Source organism: Cinclus cinclus, chromosome 5, assembly GCF_963662255.1.
Source record: "Cinclus cinclus chromosome 5, bCinCin1.1, whole genome shotgun sequence".
Lineage (NCBI taxonomy): Eukaryota > Metazoa > Chordata > Aves > Passeriformes > Cinclidae > Cinclus > Cinclus cinclus.
Genome location: NC_085050.1, coordinates 63,573,388 through 63,587,942, shown reverse-complemented (window position 1 = coordinate 63,587,942; position 14,555 = coordinate 63,573,388).

The window sequence follows — 14,555 nt, the reverse complement described above, 5'->3', positions numbered from 1 at the left end:
CATAAACGTGAGCATGTGGGATGTCATCTTCCAGGGGACGTGTAGACACACAGGTTGGAAAATTCATAAGCACAGTGATATCAACATTAATCACTGGTAGACATATCACAAAAGTAACAAATTATTTGCCACCACAAAACATCAAAACCAGAAGTGTTTATTCCATAGTTTGGATGAAATAAAATGGTCCTATATGTTAATTTTTTCCTTAATTCAGTGGTAGGCACTGAACATGATTTTTCCTTACCTGATATCATGCGCACAGGAAAGATAACACCAAGTTATAACTTTGATCTTTAGTCAAAGGAATAAAGGGACTTTCTTATTCCTGGCTTTGAGCAGGAAGCAGTATACTCATGATGGGAGGACCAAAGAGCTGCTTTGCTCAGAGTTTTCTAAATCTTGACAGTTTTGAAAATCAATTTCCTGATTAATTTTGTTTTTCATTAACTCATTTACCAGTGGCAAGTATGTTAAATACTGTGAATTTTTCTTTCCAAAGTATATTGCTAAGTCTGTGACCACTCAGCTTGCCACCCTGTTAGCCACTTCCTATTGGACACAGGCCATATCCCTTTTATTTCATTTTACCTTCACCTGGTCCAGGTGCATATTCTCAGATGAAGAGAGGCCATTTGCTAATCTGGATCTCCAGCATTTCTTTCAGGCCTTGCTTTTCCCTGAGAGCTAAGAAACCATCTGAAGCTTTACTACATCCAGAATCCAATGGTTATAATAAATTTAATAAATTCTATGGCTGATATAAAGAATGGACTAAATTAAGGCCGACTTGTTATTTGGTTGGATATTTGTTGTTTGTGCTTTTTGTTGTTGGCCTTTTCTTTTTTTTTTTTTTTTTTTTCTTTTTAGTTAGGAAATTCTTCCAGAGGAAAAGTTTCAGTCTGACTAAAACATGGACACATCTGATCTGACTTGTTAGTCCTGCAGGCAGAACAGTAGAAATTGATTCAGAATGGCTACTTTCGAAGTAAACATCCCCAGGTTGAAGAAGGTATTTATTCTACACAAGGTTGAGTTATTTGTGTGGCATTTACTAGCTAATATTTTCCAACTGCTGTTGGCAAATATTAAGAAAAAGATTAAGACTGTAATTTCTCCAATGATTCCTTCTCAGCCAGGGGACTAAGGCGACTCATAGCAGAGTGCTTTTATGTACAGAAAAAACAATAAATTTACCTTTGGACATCAGAAGAGAAAAAAAATGCTCTTCCATCAAAGTTTTGCACTACGTAGTTCCGTGTTCCTTGCTTTGCAATAATTTAAAATCTGCTTTTTCTTTCCATTCCTAGTACTTGGTTTCCACATTTCATGCCTATATCCTAACAGAATAATGCAAGTAGCACTAGTGCAGACGATGTCCTCTGCCTTCTTGATGTTTTATTGGACCCTGAAGATAAATATGAGTTGTTCATTCACAGAACGTTGCCTCTAGTGGCTCCCAAATGTTCGAACACTTGTTGATCAGGTACTGTTCAGATTATTTCACAGATATTTTAAATTCTGAACTGCAGATACCTTTCTTGTTAGTACCTTCACTGTTTTGAGGAAAATATAAAAGAGGGAATTCTTTGCCTGCAGTGAGATGGCTGGGGCATCAACAGCAATTTCAGGTTATCCATCTTCTTCATACAACTATGTGAGCAAAATAATTGTAAAAAAATTGTACTTTTAGATACATCCCAGCTCCATGTGGCAAAAGCCCAGAGAAACAATGAATATTTGATTCAGCCAGCCCAACATACAGAGGTAACACTTACAGTGGAGGGCAAACTGTGTATTTGATATCTATATAGCTATACATATCTACAGATATATAGATATCAACAGGTATTCTCCATGGATAAAGCAGTGTTTCAGCTGCTTTAACCCTTCAACAATGGGTTCACGTTCAAGGTTTAGTAGCACCCAAGGTGGGTAGCTACCATAAAAACCAGAACAGTGTGTCCTAGGACACATAGCCCTAGATAAACATCACCACCTATTCCAAGAACATGAATTACACATAAAATTGTTTGTCAACTCATTTATCCAGACAGCTTCATCATAGCTTCTGTGAATCTACTGACCTCAAACTAAGACTCCTGTCATCCTAGTGAATCTTGTTCTCTGACTTAAATCCTTTTCTAGTTTAATGAGGGCAGGACCACAACAAAATGAAGCTCTTAACATTTACTTACGTTTCTCAAAGGAATAATATGGAACAAATGTATGGGAATAATATGATAATAAAGTAATCTAAGATTAGCCTAGCTGTGATCATCAACAACTCTTATATCACAAGATTTGCCCTCATCACAGTTATACTGAAAGGTGATTGAGCTGCCAACCCCTTCCTTGTAGTATCAGAAACACAGGGAATATGAAACATCAGCTACAGGAATAAGAATGAAGAGGAGGAAGGAAAATATGTGAAAGCCACTTTAAATGATAATAGTGAAAGCAAAATTATTCCAACTCACTGTAAATCCACCACATCTTTCTGAGCAGCGAAATTCAGCAAGGGGCTAGATGAAAATAAGGAAATTTGCCTGCAATTGAAAAGTTCATCAGTAAATTTAAAAAGTGTTTCCCAGAACTCCAGTCAAATCATTCATGACCTCATCTTTATAGGAACTAAATGCAGCTTTCTTTGGAGATTCCCATCCTCAGTCTCTGAGCCAAGGTCATGATAGGTTATCTTGACAGGAGGATTAAGAATGTGAGAATGAATTTGCTGCTTTGAACAAGTGGATCAAATCAGAGCAAGAGGCACAAATTTCATTTTATCCTCAAGTCAGTGTTGGTGCTTTTGAGAGCAGAAATAATGCTAATTTTTATCCAAAATGGCCTTCACTTGCAGCTTATACATATGAAGGCAAAACTTACCAGCAACAGGAACAGCATCACATGCTAGAATTTCTGTACAGCATCAGAAGACTGATCAACACGACACTGAGCCATACTTAAAAGGGACATTCTGTAATGTCTAAAGGATGGTATCTTCTCTAGAGGCAGAGAAGAAAAAAACTTTTCTCTTATGAATTCTATGGAATTTTACTCTCATGCGCTTATGGAGGAAAAGAAAGCCAAAAATGAGCAAGCTAAGCATTTTTTGACAAAAAGTTCAAATCAGCACCTTGAAACTTTCCTTCCAACTATATTCTTCAAATCATGTTGGAGAATTCACCTTTTCTTATCAAAAAACTTAATTAAGCCAATAATTAACAACTTAAAGACAAAAGGAAATAAATGTTTCATAACCTCACTCTCTTCTATATGTTTATAAAATGTGGTATTTTCTTGACCAAGTCAAGCCAACAAGGAATCAATTGGCTTTGTAATAATGGGGGGAAAGAAGAGGCAATACAATAAGGAATGAAATATCTTCTGAGATGACTGACTTATCTATGCCATGGCCAAAGCAGCTCACTACCTCTAAAAGTTAAAAACATATAGGAGAAAAAGGAATTAAGTTAGAACCTAAAAAGAAATCAGGGGTTTTCGGGGAATTTTCTTGGGAAATACCAAAGGCTAGAAATGGTCATTTTAACTTTAACATACAAATTAGTGTCTTATACTGGTTTTCTTCCTTCTGAGTCCTCAACCATACAAACTTTTTCCCCTTTTTTCTTTTCATAGTGGGACTCAATACTCCTCAGGGCTTTCCTCTTCAGTATACACAGAACTGTTTCTAATGAGCTGTTTATACAAGTTTTAGCGAAGGAAAACAAAGAACTGCAAGATGTCAAGATGCTTACTTGAAATCAAATTTTAAAAAAGATTGACAGAGCTACTGAAATAACCTTCATTAGACCCCAACACAATAATTTGTTGTAAGGTGAACGGAAGCCATTGGCTTGTAGCTCTGTTTATTTAATGCCTTTCAGGAGGAAGCAACTGTATTCAGCTTTTGAAGATGAAATACTGAAGGCCAGTAATCCTTACAGAAACTTAATGACTGTTCTTCTCCACATGACAAACCTCAGCAAAGTGACAAAAGAGAATTTAAGAGAAATTTAAAATATACTTATGTCATTGGAATATAACACAAACAATAACATTCATTGAAAGAGTGTACTTGTGCCACAGGTAAAACTGAGAAATCTTTCTTTTCAAAAGTTGCCATTTCCAGCTCTTCTAAGAGTCACATAGGTCCTGCAGTTAACTGGAAATCTATAGTCTTGCAGTAATACAGGACACATTAGTATCCCAGTTTGGGGGGCTTTTGAGCCATTAGTTTCCCAATGAGTGAAAATTTTCTCTACCAAGAAAAGAAAAAAAAAAAAAAATTTATTTCTTGTGATTGAGAATATCTACTATTTTTCAATAGAGCATTGAGAAGCCATATGATAGCGCTGGCCAATCTCAAGGCGTTCAGATGAGTTTATTCAGTCAGTATTACATGGAACTTCCCAGTCCTCTGAGGCAGTGATACTGGATAGCAGGTGTTAATCATAATCCTTTATGACAGCTGTAAATTTCTTCTCCTCATTAAACTTAATTGTGGCTTTTTACATCCTATTTTCCAAGAATCTTCTTTTTCTTTTCTTAGTTGATGATAACAAATGAGAGATTATATTTCCTTTGGTTGTTCCTTTGGCAAGCTTGCTATAACTAATTCAAAGAAAATTAGATTATTATGAATAATTCCTGCAACTTTTTCTGTAACAAGGTTTCTGCCTTCATGCACCATTTGACATTTTAAAGTTTTAAGTGAAGTCTTCAGACAACATTTATCCCTCTTATACTTCCTACTGCAGGCCAGTGACCAGGCTTTATTTTACCCCAGACAACCTTCTTAGCAGTAGGTATCAGTCATTTGGATAAGTTAACTTAACCAAAATCCCTTGGCTGTACTGTAGTTTTATCACATCACATAAATCCCTTTTAGGACCTCATCCTCCAGTATTTTATACCACTAATAAATTATGAAGATCTATCTGGGACGACTTAGACAGAATTCATTGAATTTCTGAAGTTGTTTGTAAGTTTTAAGTTCTCCAGTTCTCCAGCTGTAACAGATAACATGCAGATAGATCTTAAGCATTGTCTTAAAGACCTAAAGTGTTTTTTTTTCCTGTTTTTTGTTTTTTTTTTTTTTTCAAGTTTTATGTCTCCTTTTTTCCATCATGACCTTCTTGGATTTTCTGAAAGCACTGATAATTCTGGATAGTCTGTGACTTTTTCCAGCATTGGTGTAGGAACCTGAAGCAGAAAAATTTCCACAAAGCAGGCATCGGTTGTGTCAGAGCTGGGACATAAGCTTCACCAGATGAGTGCTTGTGTAGGGTCTCAGTTGCCTGGTGACTGACAGTAAGTCAAGCTGTGGAAATGATGCCTTGTCCTCGTCAGTGCAAACGAAAAGGCACCATCACTAGCAGCCAGTGGCTCTTTGGAAACAGTCCTTGAGAAGCCATAATTTCTGTCTCTGTGCAGTGGAGCTCCTGGAAGTCCCACTACCAGCCATATAAAGTGGTGATACCTGTGAGACTACCGTGGAACATGGTGGTTCTACAGGTAACTTTTTTGTAGGAAGGCTGTCTTAAGAATTTCAAAGTTGTATTCTCTGGACTTTATCAAAGGCCTCTATGTCTATACAAATAAAAAGAAAGGGTGAGGAGGCCAACAGGCACAGCACAGCCTGTTTGGACTTGGCCACATAAATTTATTAGTCTGCATTTAGTCCCAGAAAACAAGGAGTAATTTTAAGCTGCATTGACATAAAGGGACAAGACACAAATAGTAGTATTGCTGACAAAAATGCTATAAGGAGTGACAAGTAAAGGATGAAGACATAGAAAGCATTCTTTTTCCTTCTAGTCCTTAAAGTTATTCCAACCACTATGTATTAAAGTTGACAATATTTAGAATTTAACACTCAGATATCTGTGACTCCTCTCACTAAGCTGTTACCTGCATCTTCCAAGCCTGCACGCGATAACCAACTCAAGGAGTACTGTATGCTGAAAGCAGAGCACCCTTTTTCCCTGAGCAGCTACAAGCAGCATTTCAAGTGCAAACCACCTCAGCAATGGTAATCTCTAACACCTAAAGTATTCTGTAACGATAACAATCATCCAAACCCTGGGAAACTCAGGAAGAATAACGCACAGCTGTTTTCTTAGCTGCATATCATGCCCATGAATGCTGAGACTAGCAAATCTCGAGGTTCTGAGAAGAAGGGAGTAAGAATTAAGTAAATATTCACTGTTTACAATGCTAACCTGTGCTGGGAACAATTTTGTTTATTAATGATAGAATATAAGATCTGCCTTTACCCTTCCTACTTTCTTGCTTCATGGTGAAAAGCATTGTCTGTGCTTCCTTCTACAGCCCTCTTCTCTTTAAGGGAGTTACACTGCACAGTAGTTAGGACATGGGGACATGTGTTGTAACTTGATCACAGCAGCTGGACAACTTTTCTGCAAAGAAAAGGTATTTACTGCAAACAATATTCACTCACAGTTGTTGCTACAACAAAACTATTTCAGGAGAGCTCAGAAATCTAATCAGGCTTAAGATCATTATTGGCTGTTTTCTAGTTTTCTGCAAATTTTTTTTACTTGAAAATATTTTCTACCAGAAACTTACTGCATCTTCAGAAACAGTGTATGAAGCAACTTCTTAAGCTGCAGCTTTATTCTAAGTTTACTAATGTTATTGTATAAAGAAAATAAAAACTATTTGTCAAAAAATCATGTAGTGAAGTAGTTTGCATTTTTTTGCAATTTCTAGGAAAATACCTTGTAGCATACTAGCACACAAAAAGAGTATATAGATTACATTCTCAAGCTTTCTCAGGACTTGAGGGAAATTTGCAGAGGTTTTTATTCTATACTCCAAAAGGTATTATTGTAATTTTCAACTTTCACTATCTTCAAGCAAAGAAAACAGGCAATTTAGAGTAAGTCCAGAGAAATTGTCTTAACAGTAAAAAACTTGGCTGTATCTAAAGCCATTAAGAATTTTTCATTCCTTATGTAAATTTAAAACTCAATCTCCCTTCAACACAAGTATATCTTGTATTTTTTGCCAAGATGGCTCAAACACTATCCAATATGTACCTTTGGCAATACTTTTACAATGAATTGTACAAGCTCATTCTTGTTTTGCAAATATAACAGTAAAACCCACCTTGTGCTTGAAATTTCTTGTATTTTTCCTTGATGAAAGACCTGAAAGTGCTTTTTACTAAATAAAATCAGAAATTTGAGTGGTCCAAAATAATACAAGTGCTTTTAGAATCAAAGGAGATTTAACTCCTTTTGTACTCCAAAAATACTCAAAATGTTCTCAGAATATATTCTAACAGGGGTATGTTATTGTAAAACTTAAGTCTGAATTTTTATAACTTCTCTGCAATAATTTCAACAGTTAGAAGTTCAATACATTTCTGGGAAGAAGACTTACAACACCCTCACTGAGGGTGGAGAGTTAAATAAAGAACAACGAGAAAATTTTCAAAAACTGATAAGGAAAATAAATTATTTGAAAATATGTCAGATGACTATAATTTAATTTTAACTTTGTATATTACTATTTTTTTTTGTCTTATCACCTTCTTTATAGTCTCCCTTCCAGCATTTCTATGAGTTAGGCATTAGACTTTTAAAGAAATCCCTTAAAGCATATGGTTACATCTTCAGGGTTAGATCATACCTGCAGGACACAGCCTTTCATTGGGTTGTGAGAATGGCAGTATCTTTAGAACAAGGAAGATGTGGAGCAGTGAGGTGACAGCTCCTTGGGATGAGAAGCAGAATTTACACAAGTCTGTGCATCACCAGCCTTCTTCTGCTGTGGACAGCTATCAATGCTGTCCTGTTTAGACACCTTCTTTTGAGGAATTTAAAAGTATTTCATGAAAGCAAAAAGAGAAGAAAATAAGAAAGAGATCTGAGATAAGTCACTGATAGCAGTGACTCTTATGCTGTTAGAGTTACATTTCAAACTGAGATAAAACTTTTAGCTAAAAGGATGTTCCCAATACAGCAAAGTGGTAAACTCACTCATGGCAAACCTCTTGATCCCAGGCTCAAAAGAAGGGACAACCAATACTTTCTCTAATTAAATTAGTTCATTTTTCCTTGCTATTTAACCTCAAAGATATTTATAAAGGTCAAAATTAGTCATCTTCTTTCTATGCCTGCTAACATAAATATGTAATTTCTCTCCTAACCCTACCAGTCCTTTGTTAAACATAGTATTGCTAGAGGTGTAACATTCTTTCTTAGGGATTCGTGTAAACACACATAAGATCCAATGTTAAATAGCAAAAAGTAGACAATGCAGATACTACATGTTCTTGCCAGCTGTGAACTGTAATCAAAGAACCAAGAACCCCTGAGCATCTGTTATCCCCTGCCACTGAAAAAAATATAAAATATCTAACCAGCTCTCCAGCCACCCACCTGTCTCGCAGGCAAACGCTCTTGGAAGTCCTCCTGCTGGGGAGGAGAGTGAGTGAAAAGATGGGGACGAGTTTGGCCAGGAGGTCAATCCACAGTACAGAGCTGTTTTCATTCGGTGTCTGAGCTCAGAGACCTGCAAACTACAGAGATCCCTAATCACACTTCACTGCACACAAACGACCTCTCAATTTATTATTCCATCCTCAGCGTGTACTACTCAGAATATTCAGTACACTAAGCACATTTTGGTGTTAATGTGAATTAATGATTAACTGTGACAAACGAAGCTTTCCAACCAGGTATCCAAAGGGAAAACACCAATTAAGCAATGCTGCAGTTCCGTGCAGACAAAGCACGTGTTCGAGTAACAGCTTTCCAAACCACATGGCCAAGAGTAATTTGTAAGATTTACAGCCAGGTTAACAAACTGGATATGGCTTCTCCTGTGCTCCCATTTCTATGTCTGTGTGGTCCCAGAGAGGGTTTCTTACCAAATCCAGGGTGAACAAATGTGTTCAGTCCTTTCCTCCCTGCAGAGCCATCACACAGCCACAGCAGAAAACACGAATGAGTTTTGACTACATGACCAGAGACCATCAAAAGGAAACCTACTCTGAAACATTAGTCTGGGCTCTCAAGAGCACTGGAGACTTAAGGTGCACGTTAGTGTGCACATTTCACTAGAACACTATTTCACTAGTTAAAAAAAAAGACACATGGAAAATCTTTTCTGCATTCTGGCCCTTCAGATGTTGGAGGATTTCCCAAACAACTTCTAAGAAATTAAAGGGGATAGGTCACAGTAATACTTGCACCAAGTAGAATCTCAGTCTAGTTAACTCAGTAAACTATATAACCTCTTCTTGTAAGTGTTCAAGTGACTCCAAGTTTATTAAAAAAACCTTCTTGAAATGCATGCAATTGTGCAACTTCTTTCATGGAACAGACAGCTGATGATAAATCTTATTAGAGTATCTGTATTTACAAAAAAAGTAGCGTTAACAAAACCAGAAACTAAAAAGAAGTCATGATTGGGCTGCAGATCTAATAGCAAAAGGATGAAGGAATGAGTAATAAAAATATCTCTTTCAGGAATAATTTTTCTAGTAAACTTGCAAAGTAGACAGCTCATGAGTGCCAGGTTAATTTGAAGGGACATATACTGTTGGGAGTAAATGGACAATTTCCACAAAGGGATCAAAATTATCCTTGAACTGACAGTAAATGAAAGACTGAAAATAGCCCTTGTGTTTTCAGTGCTCACTCACTTCATCCTTTTCTACTATTTTATTTTTAGCATGTGCTTCATGTACCTCATGGTGGGTTATGAACACACAAAAGTGTCTGCAATGCTGTATTCAATAGGAGGAGTAACTCAAGAAATTCCATTACTAGACTGGATTTTTGCAGGACCAAAGTTCTTATGAAAAATCATTTAAAATAATAAAAAAAACCTTCATGCCTATTTTTCTCTAGCAAATTTTAATTAAATTTAATAAAAATAGATTTAAGATGGGCTTTTTTTTTCAGTTGTAGTGAGCAGGTAACATGGTTGCAAGAGTTCTTTAGCAACATGCAAGGCTTATAGGTAAGGCACTGTAGAGACTATAGAGAAGCATGTAGAGATACTGTCTGTCTATTAAATTCTGCAAAGGAAATGGTTAACTGTCGTGGCATTGCACAGGGATTATTTACAGTGTCACTAAAGAATTTGGAAAGGCCATGAAACATTTGTCTGTTAGCATCTAAGCATATAAAACACTTGTCTTAGAATTCCAATTAGGTAAAGGCTTCATAAGCTCTGGTTTAGAAATCACCAGATGGCTGAGATTGAAGGAACTTCTAAAAATCATCTGGTCCAACCGACTCTGGCCAAGCAGAGTCATCTAGAGGAGGCTGGCCACAACCATGTCCAGTTGGTTTTTGAATATCAGTTTTCTTTAACTGTAGAATGAATAGCTGATAATAATAACTAGAGCTGCTAATGGATGATGTCATGGCTCTGTTCTGTGGTGGTCACCGGGAAATTAGTCTCCTCATGAATGACATAAAAACAATTAGTTAGTAGTACTTTGTGTAAAATTTGTCCTGATTCCTATAACATCTTGGAAACGGCACTGTGACTCATTGTGGTCTTTTAACTTAACCCACTAACAGCAATATGCCAGTAGTACTTATGACAGTGGACATGATAGTGCAGGTGTGTAGAAATAAGATCTATGTTCTCAGCTTTAAGAAATGGCTTTAAAGAAAATTAATTTTTTCATATTGTATTCTATGCATTTTGACTGCATTACACGTCTGCTTGATGGTCAATAAAACTGTTGTACAGAATTTGAGTTTTTAATTATCACTCCTGGATTAATATTTTCATAAAAAACAGCAACATTTTAAATGTAAGGATAGAAGTTTTGCTTTTAATTGCTTAGTGTACTCTTTCCAGATTCAGCCAAACCTATTGGGTCTCTTAGGTACTTAACAACACCATAGACAATTAAACAAAATGGGAAAGCACAGACAAAATAACTCACTGTGCATTGAAACACAGCACAGAAATCAAACAGAGTGATCTGGAGTTTCAAGATGGTTCATTACTGTAATGCAACAAATGCAGCTGATACCTTATACCAGATAATGGAATATTTTACCTTGGTGTATGCTCCTCTAGCTAGGCACTGGAAATACTTTTCTTTCAGATCACACTTGACACTGCTCCCTTTTATCAAGTACTTCCCTTTGAACAAGTAATTGAAAATACTTGAGTGCATTTTATTATAGGATTACTTCCCAGTCACATTCTAATAGAAATACATTAATCGTTCACCAAAGACTTGTTGAGCAAACAAGAAAAGCCCTTGCCCTGCCCTAGTACTCTATTTATCTGAAGTCTGATTTAAAGAATTTTGATGGAATGGGCATCTCTGTGCAGCCTTATTTTTTCAAGATGCCTATTTAGAACTTTTTCAGCATCAAAGGTAAGTCAATTAGTTACTTTCAAAAAATTATAATAGTTTCCTGTCATGCACATTAACAACAAGGTGATTCCACACAACTGGACTATGATAAAGCAGAGAAGACTAGAAGCTACATAGCTATGAAAACAAAACTGAATGTTGCTGTCTCGAGGCAGAAAAAGGTTTGTATTTTTCAGGGTTGGAAGAAATGGCATGGGGAGCTGGGGGACAGAAAAGGTTGGTAGATGTCAAAAGGGTATTAAGCAGGTTTAAGTGAGAAGGCCTGGGAGCAAGCTGTCCATGAAAAAATGGAAGCTTAGTTCTTGTGTCTAAAAGACACTTGGCAAGGTATTGTGAGGAACAAGGAATTTTCATTTCCCCCCCCTCCTCCATCCTGTCCCTCTTCAGACCCGTTTTCTCTCCTCCTCATCCCATACCTCACAACCCATCCTGGACAGCGACTCCACCCTCCTCCCCAGTGCCAAAGATATCTTAACATCCATCTCCTATTCCCTGCCTCTGATTCACCTGCTTTTCTTCCCAACTGCTTCCCTAATAAAGGAAGGGCAAAGAGAAACTCCTGAAAATGTGGGTTGAAGACAAGACAGCACCAGAAGCAGAACCCAAAGATCTGTGAATCTCAGAGAATGAAGCTTTCTGACCTTTTTCCTGGCAGAACTGAGGCAGATGTGTTAGTGGGGCAGTGTCTGCTTTGGATCTAGGCTATTTATATGGGCTGCCATTCCCTTCCTCATCCTCACATAATCTGCAACAGATGGATTGTTCAGACCATGGTAATCAATCTTTGCCACCTCAGGCACAAGATAAACATGCAGTTTGCAGCACCTACGGAATCATGTTGAAGGAAAGTACGACATGTCCTGGCTTGGGCAAGCTGTGTGTATATACCAGATGCTGTTTGCATCCTTCAATCCTGTTAACTGTCCCCATTTTGACTTGGAAGAGGATGACTATTGAAGCAGTAGTGCATGGAAATTTGATAGCAGCTGTATCACATTTCAGGCCTTGAAGGCAAGTGTACATACAAGTGCTGCTATTTTTAGAACACGATATCTTACAGAGTTCACCTAGGACAGATAGAGACAGAGGTCATACTCATCAGGGTTGCAGAGAGCTCCAGGTGAAGCCAACCTGTCCCTGTTTGTCACTGTTCCTGCCTAGGGAATCAGCTGATTCACCCTAAACACAGCAGGACGTGGAGGTAAAACACATTGGCTCCTAATTCTCTCAGACTTCGTTTCCTTTCCCACCTGTTTGGATTTTGAGTCTTGCCTTTGCATCTCTGGAACTTACAGCTCTGCTTCATAATCTGTCATTCCCCAGTTTGACCCAGCACAGTTTCAGGACAGGCAGAGAAAAATCAAATCTGGAGCAGGAGTTAATCAGGCATTAACTTGAGAGGCCCTGGAAATTCTCAATATTCATCATTGAACACAACACTTCTCTGAAGGGGAAAAAAGATGGTGAGAAATAAGAAATTATTATTTCTGTGGTGGGATAAAAGGGACAAAATTAGCAGTAATGACTCTACAGTACTTTGAATATTTAAAATGCTATATACTTCAAATATATAGCATTTCATGTGTATGAGGTTGATTACAAAAATCACAAGAACACGTAATGGGAATGTGGTGTGCAGACTAATCATGAAACTTGGGAGTCCAAATCCAAATGCTTACAGATGTCTGAGCCTCGATTTCCTCTCAGTCTCCTGTGAATTGACTCAGCCTGGTACCAACGGGACTATTTGAATAAAGAAATATTCTCCTATTTTATAGTGATTACATTATTATGTACTGAAATTATTGCTGCTCTTACTTCTATAATTATGGAGGCACATTCATGAATATAAAATTCACAATTTGCAGTGATTATCTATTTTGAGAGAAATTCAAACATAACTGCATCCAGGTTTCCACAATAACCTTCTAAATTTCAGTATTAGTAGAACTTAGAGTTCATTACCTACAAATGCCCACAACTCATTTAACTCACATAAGTGATATAGATGTTAGACATTACTCTCCTTTATTCAAAGACTGCACTACCTGCCATAGAGACACATAAATTATAAATTGTAGTTGGTCTCTCAAAGGCCTTACATTTTAGTTGTATCAGGGGACTCCCTTTCAGAATAAAGAATAATGCTTCTTGCTGCTGTCACTTCTGATATTATAGCAAATAGTCTTGGTGCTGGTTTTTTTTTGAATTGTGACAAGCTTGATTACAAGAAGGAAATACAATGGAATCATAATGATGTTACTTATTTTGTACTGAGACAGCACTCAGAAGGCAAGAAAAAGTAGAGGCATGTTCTGCTAGGCATTTGCACAGACACAACATAGCAGACAGTGACTGCCCTGAAGAGATTACAGTCTCAGTAAAATTTACAAAGAGTAGGGAGTAAATGACATCCCATACTATGATTCCCTTTCTGGGGATGCTGATAAATGACTGCATATCCTACCTAAATTATTTTATTTGAAAAGAGATATTTCAAATCACTAACACAAAGGAAGGAATTTTGACAATCCAACAAACTCTAAACTTCAAGCCTCAGACAACATCCATTAGTAAAAATGCTCATATTAGTAAAAATGTTTCTCATACGGAACAATTACTGTCTCTTCTGGCTTACATTCAGTGATGAATACCTGGGAGCTGTGCTTAAAACAACTTGTTTAACACCATCACCTACCTTGCATGCCTTCCATGCTTAGCAGATTAGAAGGGGCCAAACATGAAATATTTAATAACCCATTCCATGCATCCCTGTCCTAAAGAGATAAAATCAGGCCGAAAGGAACATTGCTAGTCTTAACAATGCACATATATCTGTAAAAAGAAGTTTTCTATCTGTTTTCTGTTCTCCTAGTATTATAAACAGCGCTGCTAGTAAAATAAAGGCCATTTTTTTTGAAGTCCAAATAGAGAAAGGTCAGATATTTTTTGTATAGAGAAATTCATCAATCTCCTGTGTAAAGGAAAATGGCTAATACTGCAGCTGCAGTCAGATTCCAATGCTGTTAAACTTCTTGAAGCTCACAATTACCCCAAGGAAATTTTTGTTTTTCCAGTTTCATAAATCTCTGTTTTCTTTATGAACAAAAACCAAACAACATGAGCAGTTGGGCCTGAGAATGCGACTTTATGGTCAGCAGGAACTTTG